The sequence below is a fragment of the Solanum tuberosum genome, unplaced genomic scaffold (genome assembly GCF_000226075.1).
Source record: "Solanum tuberosum cultivar DM 1-3 516 R44 unplaced genomic scaffold, SolTub_3.0 scf00139, whole genome shotgun sequence".
Taxonomy (NCBI): Eukaryota; Viridiplantae; Streptophyta; class Magnoliopsida; order Solanales; family Solanaceae; genus Solanum; species Solanum tuberosum.
Window position 1 is genome coordinate 154,122 of NW_006239063.1, and position 11,395 is coordinate 165,516.

The following is an 11,395-nucleotide window of genomic DNA, read 5'->3' on the forward strand; positions in this document are numbered from 1 at the left end:
TGGTACCTGTGGAAGCTTAGTTAGTACCAAAACAAGGCAATAAAACACATGGAAGAATTTTAGAACATGAAACAGACCCAAACAAAAATCCAAAAAAATCTGGACAGTAGTTGAACTATTGACCCACGGTCCGTCGATGAAACGACGGTCCGTGGTTCCCCTCTGTAGGTCAGAGTACCCAAAATTAGGTGTCTGATGTGGGAACCACGAATGTGCAGAATGGTTCGTCGATGGAATGACCGACCGTAGTCCACACCATGGTTCTACACTTGGTCAAAACTTTGTGTGCAACTATCCCACGGACCTCGAACTACGGTCTGTAGAGTGACCTACGGTCCGTAGGGTGACCTATGGTCCGTGGGGTGACCTACAGTCCGTGGGTTGGAGTCGTGGGTCAGTGTTGTGCCAGATTTCAGAACTTGACTCCTTTTTCATGCATTTTTGTTTCAACAATTACAAACAATCTTGGCCTACACATGTATTTCAACATGTAATTTGGTAGTTAATCATTCTTAGGGTTTCATTAACACCAATTTTACATATTAACAAACCGAAACCTATGAACCTTAAGTCAAAACTTCCAATTCGGCCTATTACTTGATTTAGTTGGTTAAAATTTATGACACACTGACATACCGTCATTGCAAGGATTTTTCTAACTACAATTCAATATTCAGACATATGATTTGCAACCCAAGGTCAAGTTCATTGTTGTGATTTAAGTTAAAACTATGAAAATATTCAAAGTTTGGGAGAAATCAACTTACCTTACAAGTAAACGAAAATGAGGAGTGTGTGATCGACTGCAGCAACTCCTAAACCAACGTGGACACCGAACCCGGACTGTGAGATCATTTTGGGGGGGGAGGGAGATGGGGTGATTTGGGAGAAAAAAACAGATATGGAAGAGGAGAGTTATAGTAAGGGATGTGGGTAATTGATATGGGAGTGATATGAGGGGATTAATGTAGGAATATTGGTATTTGGAGGGTTGAGAAACGATTAGGGGGGGAATGTGGAAGTGGGGATGATTTAAAATGAAAGGTTTTTATTTAAAAGAAGTCTGGGTCGGCTCGGCAGAAACCCTAGGTTGGACCCATGAGACCTCGTGGACGGTCCGTGGGTCGACCTAAAGACTGTAGGTTGGCTCCGTAGGTCACTCTAACACTTGGAAAAATTTAGGAACTTACCTGGGATCTACGGATGCCATTCACGGTCCGTAGACCTCTGCACAATTGTTTTCTGCAGATTTTGCTTTTCTTCCTTGCACACGTAGCAACCATTAGGACTTTTTTTTAACATTTTCTGGACACTTTTTAGACGTGGACCTTATTCTATATCTAGCCAACACTAATATAAAAATAAAACACCTATCTAAAGAGCTACGAAAATCCTACAGTTGGCTAGATTGTACATCTTGGGTTGCCTCCCAAAAAGCGCTTGATTTAACATCGCGGCACGACGCAGATCCCTTAATTACTCAGACTTTATCAAGGTGTCATGCCTCTATCAATGCATTGACACTCTCAGAATTTCCCATGTAGCTTTTTATCCTCCGGTGGCTGACCTTGAACCTCGTCCCACTTCTTTTCTCGAGCTCAACCACTCCATCTGCGAAACTTTGGTTACTCTGAATGGTCCGGTCCACTGGGACTTGAATCTGCTAAGAAACCAGCATAACCTTGATTTAAACAACAATACCAGATCACCAGGAGCTAGTTTCTGCTTTTTTGTCTTTTGATCATGGTGCTTTTTCTCCGTGCACAAAGCCGCACCTAACTTATCCTTACTAGACACTTCAGCACCTTTTTCGAAAATGTGACTCACCACAGACACCGATTTAAGATCACTTTCCTACTTCATAGACTTATATATGTTAAAGGTCACCTTCTCCTTATTCAATCGAAACTTCATTTTCCCTCTCTTCATATCGACTAAGGCACGCCCAGTAGCAAGGAATGGTCTCCCTAAGATGATGGGGACCTCAAAATCAACCTCGCAATGAAGTATCACAAAGTCTGCTGGAAAAATGAATGACCCCACTTTCACAAGGACATCTTGAAGCACTCCAATGGGTTTTTTCACAATTCAATCAGCCATAATTAAATGCATCACAGTTGGTTTTGGAGCTTCTAAACCCAACTTCTTATAAATCGACGATGGCATCAAATTAATGTTGGGACCCAAATCACGCAAAGCTTTCGCAAAGTGCATCTTACCAATGGTGTAAGGAATAGTGAAAGCTCCAGGATCCTCTTTCTTTTGTACCAGTGAGCTCGTAGAAATGGCACTACAATGCTGCAACCTCTCATCATTCTCAAAACTAACAACCCTCTTTTTGGTCACCAAGTCCTTCATGAAGTTTGCATACCCAGGCTTTTGCTCCAAAGCTTCTATCAACGGGACATTGATGGAAAGTTATTTAAACATCGTTATAAACCTGCGGTATTTTCCTTATTCAATCTTTTGCACTAACCTTTGTGGGAAAGGAGGTGGAGGTCTAGGCATAGGAACAACCTTCTGAGTCAACTCAGCCTTCTTTTCTGCAACATCTTCCGTCTCTCCAGTAACCTCAATCTCATCCTCGTCTGTTTTGACCACTTTTTCCACATCAGATGGCATGGGGGATCAATAGTCTTCTTTCCTCCACAAGTCGTGATTGCCATATAATTCCCATCATTTTTTGGATTATGGATGTTTTTGTTGGGAAGTGTTCCCGATTGGCGTATTTTCACAGTAGCAGCCAACAGACTAAAGTGCTGCTCAAGTTGCTTTATCGACGTTGCATGGGCATCAACTCTCTGACCAATCCCGAATAACTCAGTGTGCATCTCTTTCACATTCTAATCAATAGCATCAAACCTCTTCATCATGTTTTGCGTCATATCCCCAAGGCGCGACATACTACCCCCAACTTCTCTAATACCAGATTCCATGTTACCAGGTGGAACATAAGGCCCAACTCTCTCATTCATGTTATCATAGTTGTTCCAGTTGTAGTTGTTATCACGATTGTAGTTCCCATCCCGGACATAGTTTCCTTCTTGATTATAGTTTCCATAGTTTCGACCTTCGTTACCTTTACCTTGGCGCCAGTTATCCAAGTTGGAACCTTGGGCGTTGGTTTGGAAACCCCCCATCTGATCATTCACCAAGTACACATCCTTCTCATAGTAGTATTCCTCAACTAGTGCTGGTGGAGTTCTAGTTAGGTAATGTACCGCATTCACCTTTTCTGCATTTCCACTCACATGCTTCAATACCAACCCAAGTTATGTCCTTATATGAGCCATCTCCTCACGAATGTCATCACTAGATTGATCTGGTGCGGCTTTAACATCGAATGTATTTCTTCCAGTATTAGCTTTTCTAGTACTCCATGCCTTATTATTCTGGCAAATCTTCTCCAATTTTTCAACGATCACCTTAAAAGTGCACTCACCATAGGATCCTCCAGCAACAGTATCTAGCACAGCCTTTCCATTGTCATCCTACCCTCTGTATAAATACTCCGTCAATGATTCGTCATCTATGCGATGATTCGGAACATTTCGGATGAAAGCACTGAACCTATCCCAAGAACTGCTCACAGACTCTCCATGTAGTGCCACAAAATTATTTATCTTTTCCTTGTGGTTAAGCTTCTTAGACACTGGGAAATACTTTTCCATGAACACTCGATGCAGTTGGTCCCATGTATGAATTTAATTATATGGAAGCTCAGAAAACCACACCGTAGCATCACCGGTGAATGATAGATGGAAGACTCTCAAACCTATTACATCTATATCCAACTTCGATCGCCCCCCACAACTCTTACAAACACTTCTCAGTTTAGCCATGTGACCATGCAGATCTTCCGAAGCTAAACAAGAAAACAACCCTGTCGGTGTAAGCATCTGCATAAGACTGCTGGTCACCACAAATGTATGCCCTGGAAGTAGAGGAGGAAGAACAATGGGCCCTTCTGATTTAACAATAATGAAGTCAACCCTTTAGTTATGACACAACCTCAAAGCTAGCGAATTTTGCACCTTCTCTGCTTCACCGATAAGATTTCCACCATGAACTTGAGTGTGCACATTAATAACCCCATGAGGCTGCAATTCAACTCTATCATTTAGATTCTTTCCGATTGGATTGATTTGGACCCCTTGATTATTCATTTTTTCTCAAAGTTTTGCCAACTTAGGATTGTAGGGGGTCAATGGTTCGCCTCGACTCCGTTTACTTGTCATACACTAGAGTAGAAACCTGTAGAAAAAAAAAAACAAAACATAAAATCAGGAAATACTTGACTAAAGTTCAAAAATGTAGTTAAACCTAATCTAAAAGCCAAAATCCCCGAAAGCGGCGCCAAAATTTGATACGCTCAAATTACACCCCTATTAAAGAGTATAAGCTATCGTTGTCAAATAAAAAACGCAACTTGTAGGTTGGGGTCGATCCCACGAGGAAAATGGTTTAGACTTAAACTTAACTTACGATTACTCCCTTTTAGTCAACCTATTTTCGAGACAAGTAAATAAAGGGGAGGGGGGGTTTGTAAGCAAGTAACAGTTTGCTGATTCAATAACAAGTAAACAGGATTCAAACTTCGAGTTATCAATATGAAAGAGAAACTAGGGTTTATGTGTTCCCCACAAACTCTTAACGCAACAATCTTAATAATAGTAATCCTTTCCTAGTGTTTTACAAGCAAAGTTGGTAAGTTATGTATCCCTAAGTGATTGGTCCTCCAAATAGGGAATTTCACTACACACCTTGGTCCGGCTACGAGTGTATACTTTACTAACCCTTACCTTTACCTCAGATTAGACATAACATCAATGTATGACTTAGTTTTTACCCTCACACCAATTAACATTAGACTATTAGATAGCATCCACTAAATCTTTGTTGTTAATTCTTTTCTCATTAACGGCCTCCTTGGTCCGGCAAGTAGCAACGAGGTGAGTTCTAATGTTGTGCACCGTTAAAAAGACTTCTAAGCAAAAGAATTAACAATACATGTATAAATAATATTCAAGAATTACTTAATTATTATTCATACTTTGTTAATTGCTCATGGTTCCCACAACCCTAGTTGTGGATTTAGCTATTCATGCTTTAAAGAACATAATTCATAATTGGGTAAAATAAATTCATGAACTTACAAGAAGAATTGATGAAACCCAAAATCTTCATTTGATATTCAAAGTCAAAATCTTATAAAACAAAATTCAGAAAATAAATTACTAACAGTTTGTAAATTAATTCCCAAAACAAAAACTTAGAAGTATAAAATAATGTCTAACCCCCAAAAATGAGGTTCATAACTCCTATTTATAGAAAACATGTCCTAAATAAAAAGGAAACAAAATAAGGAAACAAGTTATCTGAAACGCGACATCAGTCAACAACTCGACCTACGGACCGTGGGTCGACCTACGATCTGTAGGTCCCCTTTCGTGGCTCCATACCTAGGATTTTTCCATTAGGTACTAGAACTTCAACTCTATGAATCCATCGACTGATGTGCAAGATGGCCCGTGGGTCGACCTACGGTCCGTCAGTAGCTTCGTAGTTCCACACTTCGTCAGAATTCCCTGATGCTCCATCCACGCCTGCCCACGACGTTCCTTCACAGGACCTACGGTTCGTGGATCCCTCCGTGGGTAGCCCCTTCTGCATGATTTCAGCACTCATCACCATCAACTGCATTCCAAGCTTATTTCCTCCAAACATAATACAAAACACATTATTTCTAATACAATATATCCCTAGACACACACAACTTCGAAGTGAAATGCATCAAAAATATCGTAAACTCACGGTAAATCACTCATGCTAAATTTCTAGCTGATTTTCAAGTGTTGGCTCAAGCCATAACGGCCCAAACTAATAGATAAGTTAATTCTCTCATGAACCCAAATAGGGATACAGAGGTAGCAAGGATAAGGGAATTCACTAAGATTAATCCTCCAAAGTTTCATGGGTCTAAGTCTGATGAGGATCCTCAATTGTTCATTAATAAGATGTTTAATATAGTGGGCATTGTGGAATTTTCTAGGGTTGAAAAGACGGAGTTGGCCGCTTACCAACTCAAGGGTGTTTCTGAAGTACAGTTTGAACAATGGAAGAGTGAGAGGGATATTGATGTGGATCCTCTTGATTGGAAGAAATTTAAGGAAGCTTTTCATGATCGTTCTTTCCTCTTTGTAAGACCCCGTAGCCTTAAGAGGAAAGCTTAGCAAAATTTAGAATTTCTAGGTGTCACCCACGAGGGCCAACAATGCCCTATAGTTGGACCCATTCCCCATAGGTGGGCCTCGTGGATGAGCACCATGAGAATCTTCCTAACACAGTGACCACGACTAGGACCCATACCCCATGGATGGGTCCACACCTCGTGGTTGGGGGTCGTAGGTCCAAGCCCTTGTTTTCAACTCCCATAACCCAAACCACATATGACCACGACAGCCCGTGGGTCCATCCACGGCTCATCAATGTGGTATCATGGTTGGGGAATTTTGGGCAGTTAAGGTGGTTAGTTTAGGGGCACTTTGGGTCTTTCCATTTTAATTGGAATTAAGTGGTGTCGTTTTACCTAAGTTTATACCACTTATATAAGTACTTTAGACCCATAAATTAAGTCATTCTAAGTTATTATTTCAAGATCCTAAGAGAAACCCAATTCTCTCCCAAATATTCTCTCTCCAGAAAGTGGAGAAGAAGAAGAGGATTCAAGCTAGGTCAAGTCAAGTCTGCATGCTTCCAAACTTTTTGGGTTTTGTATTCAAGGTATGATAGTTTATTCATACATGGATTCCTTTCATCCATGAAGCCCCGTGTTTCCCTAATTTAGAAGAAGATTCCCCCAAGTCAAATTAGGGTTTCTTCTAATGTTATGGGTTATGATCAAATTGAGTGGATTATGATTGTTTATGTTGGTTTATGATGGAATTGCATGTTTTTAGTATGATTATACATGTATCCATGCTTAACCTATGATTCTAAGGTGAATTTGATATAGTTGGATTTTATGCCATGAAACGAGAAATTGAGGGCTTATATGTGATCTTCTAGGATTGATGAATTACATTATAGATTGCTTGAGATTAGAGCACATAGATATGAATTGCTTAAGAGTTAAGCATATAGTGATGAATTGATTAGATTAAAGCTTATATGATGAATATTGATGAGTAGTGCTTGAGATTGAGCCTATATGATGATATATTATTAGGATTGCTTAAGAATGAAACATGTGATTAGAATGTCTTGAGATCTAGGCATATGTGATGATTATGAGAAGTAATTCTTTGAGAGTAAGGCTTATAATTATGAATGTTGATTTCTAGGGCATTGAAAGTAAAACTTTGGTGATGAACTATGAATGTTAAGGCTTTGAGAGTGAAGCTTATATGATTGAATGAATTTTAGATAGGATTGTTGTGGAAGGACTTTACGAACATGACCTATATTATGAATGTATGACATTATGCATGTCTTATAGAACCTATGTATATGCTTTAAGAACACTTTGAGAGTAAAGTGTCAATGATTATGATATTGATGTTGGGTTGCTTGAAAGGACATTCTCATGAACACATATGAACATGATGTGAAAGGTTTACTCACATAAATGATTCTAGGTTGAAAGGATTGCTCACCTAAAATGAATCAAAGCATGGATTAACTATGTTATATTGAGGTAGTTATGTGATATCCCTTCATGATGAAGCTTGACTTGGTAAGACAAGACCATGCATGGTAGCTTGAGATAGTAGAATTCATGGATAGCCTTGGATTGAGAAATCGTACCCTTCCAATGTAGCTTGAACTAGCATGAGGGGATGCTTGCATGATAGCTTGACTTGGTGAGGCCACGCCACTTCATGATAGCTTGGATTGAGCAATAGTACCCTTCCTTGAGTATCTTGGACTTGCATGAGTGTATGTTTTCCATGATAGCTTGGTCTAGCATAATGAGGTGCTTTTCCTTGATAGCCTTGAATTGGTAAATCATAACCATTCATGAGTGATGATGTATCTTGGAATAGTATAAAAGTACTTTTCCATGACTAGTAAGAATGACTAAAGAGGGACAAGTCCCTAATCAAAGTAGCATGTTTATGATGAAACAAGATTAGTTCAAGGAAGTATTGTAAGTATGTTTTTATATGAGCTTGATTGTGTGATGTTAGCTTAATTTGAGCTTGAGTTGCCTTCCTTGATATGTATGACTGAAGGTGATGACCCAAGTCTTGAGTAAGAATAAGTTGAGGTTACCTGAGAAGTGTTCCTCTTATGATATGATGATGTCACGACCCGAGCCTACACCCCAGAAGAGACAAGGCGTAGAAGACTCTGAAATCCCTCATACAAGCCTCATAGCATTCATAACATTCGATATAAGGATAATGATGCGGAAGTATATTGTCTCACATGGCCATCTAAAACAACATTTGAAAACTAAAGTAGGGACACGACCCTTTACAATCAAAAAGCTTAATAAAGTCTATTACATGAAAGAAAGAAAACATCTAACCATGTGTCCTCGATCTATGAGGACATACCACTTACTCTTGGAGAATCTCAAATCCAAGGTTCAACTAGAGAGAATCACTCAATTGCCGCAACCTACACTTGTAGTAAACATAGAAGAATATAGGCTAGCACAATTAAGTACTAAGTATGATAGCCATGCAGAAACATGCTTAAAACAGACATTTTATTTGAAAGTCATGATATATGCCATTTTTAGAAAAGGTTCATGAACATAAGCATAAGAGGGATAATACAAGACAAAATCAACATACAAGTCATTTCACCACATTAGAACATAATCAACATATAAGACATTTCATTACCTTAAGCTTTCACATTAAGTAACTCTGAAGCTATACTTTGTGCAATGTATGAATAGCATCCCATACCAATATTCACACTAAGTACCACCTCAAGGTCACCAAAAGTGAACTTACCATTCAACCTTTCCATCCTTACACAATTCTCACACATAAGAGACATAAACATTACATAAGTCATATCAACACATAAAGACCATCACCTAGGGAAACTTTAAATCATACTTGTGCAATGTATAAGTAGCATCCCATACTAATACTCACACTAAGTACTCCTTGAAGCCACCATAGACAAGGCACATTCATATTCATTAAGTCATGACAAGGAAGTAACTCATAATACAATCCAAGTATAGCATGCATCATTACATTAAATGCATAAGTCAACATTCCCCATTAGCTTCATTAAGAACACCTCCATTCATTAGACATTAAGCCAACATTCTCATTCACCTCATCATAAGAGAAAATTCATTACACTTAACACTATAAAGGAACACACCACAACCTCTCTCAAAGCCTACTTGTGTAATACATGGATGACATCCCATACTACCACCCACACTAAGTAACGCATTCTTGAAAATCCATAGTTCATTAACATTCTTTGTGGGGGTAAGCCTTAACAGACATAGACCATGAGAGCTAAATCATGGAATCCCGGTGTGACCCTCACCGAATAAGAGATTCCTACTTGCCTAAGGTAGGACCATTATTTTTAGCTTAAGTGGATCCACTAGCTAGACCTATGTGGGCACATAGTTTAAGGGATAAGTAGATTGCTACTAGATGAGCCACCTCAACTCACAGATAAGCATCTATCTCAAGAGATTGCTACTAGGTACCCTGCCTCAACTCACAGATGAGCACCCATCTCAAGCCATATCCACTCGGTGCTTAGCATTATTCCCCACAGAGTACTTAACATTCATTACATTAGTTCATTATGGGATAAGAGATTGTTACTAGATACCCTGCCTCATCTCATGGATGAGTATCCATCCCGAACCCAACATTTATTCATTCATTCATTGGATTGCTCATAGACTTAAAGATGAAAATAGCCTTTCACTTAAGAAACCCATATTGTGAGAAAGTTCTTTCACAACATGTCATTATCATTCATTATAGTATAATTGAGGATAGCCTTTCCATCAACACATCATCATTTACATAATCATATAACTTCATTCATTAGTCATTCATGAGTGTGTGTGTATGTGACAATAACCTTTCACATATAGCCTCATTATTAATAGGTGTTAATTGAGAAATAACATTTAATCATAACACAATTACATTATAAACATGATCATAACAGTTTCATTGAGTTCACACACAAATACTTCACATCATAATCTTACATAATCCTTCATGAAATCGCCCCTTAGCGCTATTGTCAAGACCCAAGCCTAGGGCCTAGACGTGACCGGCGAATGGGAAACCCCAAACAAGCCTCATAGCGTATCATTACACATCCTTGGTCGCGGAAGCAATTAAATGACCATAAGCGATAAGCATAATCAAGGGGGAAATCGGGACTAAGGGAGCAAGAGAAACAAAAAGGAATGATACATAAATACCATAGATGAGTCAAGCTCAAGCATAATACACAATTTGTCCAACACCACCTCTAAACATGGGTACTTAACAGGGGCCAAGACAAACTACCGGGCTCACCCTCATAGTCAAAACATAACTAAAAAGGAAAAAGTCTTATACATAGCAAAAGATCATAAGCAACGTCCCCGGAATGGACGACTCAACAATAACCTCGATAGAAAATCGTATTAGCCACGCGGAAGAGGATGGTCAAACTGTGCTCCGGTCCCTACATAGTGACATCATGTGGGCATAGAGTATGCATTAGTACGTTTGAATGTACTAAGTATATGGGATGCAATGCAATGCAACAAGGGATGGACATCATAGGCAAAATGCATAATCATACCCGATAGATAGCATACTAATGAGATGATATGTATAATGATGCTTACAAACCCCTCAATGTGGTTGTAGTGAGTGACCATCAATATAGTATTTCCAAGGCCTACCACCCCCTTGGAGAGGCGAAAGAGGTACAAACCCCTCAATGTGGTTACCCGGGCCTACCACCCCCCGAGCTAGGGACCAAGGTACAAACCCCTCGATATGGTTATACGGGCCTACTACCCCCCGTACTAGGCAACCAAGGACCAACCCCTCGATACGGTTATACGGGCCTACTACCCCCCGTACTAGGCAACCAAGGTACCAACCCCTCGATACGGTTATACGGGCCTACTACCCCCCGTACTAGGCAACCAAGGTACCAACCCCTCGATACGGTTATACGGGCCTACTACCCCCCGTACTAGGCAACCAAGGTACCAACCCCTCGATACGGTTATACGGGCCTACTACCCCCCGTACTAGGCAACCAAGGTACCAACCCCTCGATACGGTTATACGGGCCTACTACCCCCCGTACTAGGCTTGGTCGACTCGCAACACTTATATAGAGAAAATCATATTTATGTGTCCATTTCATCATCATTTCAGTA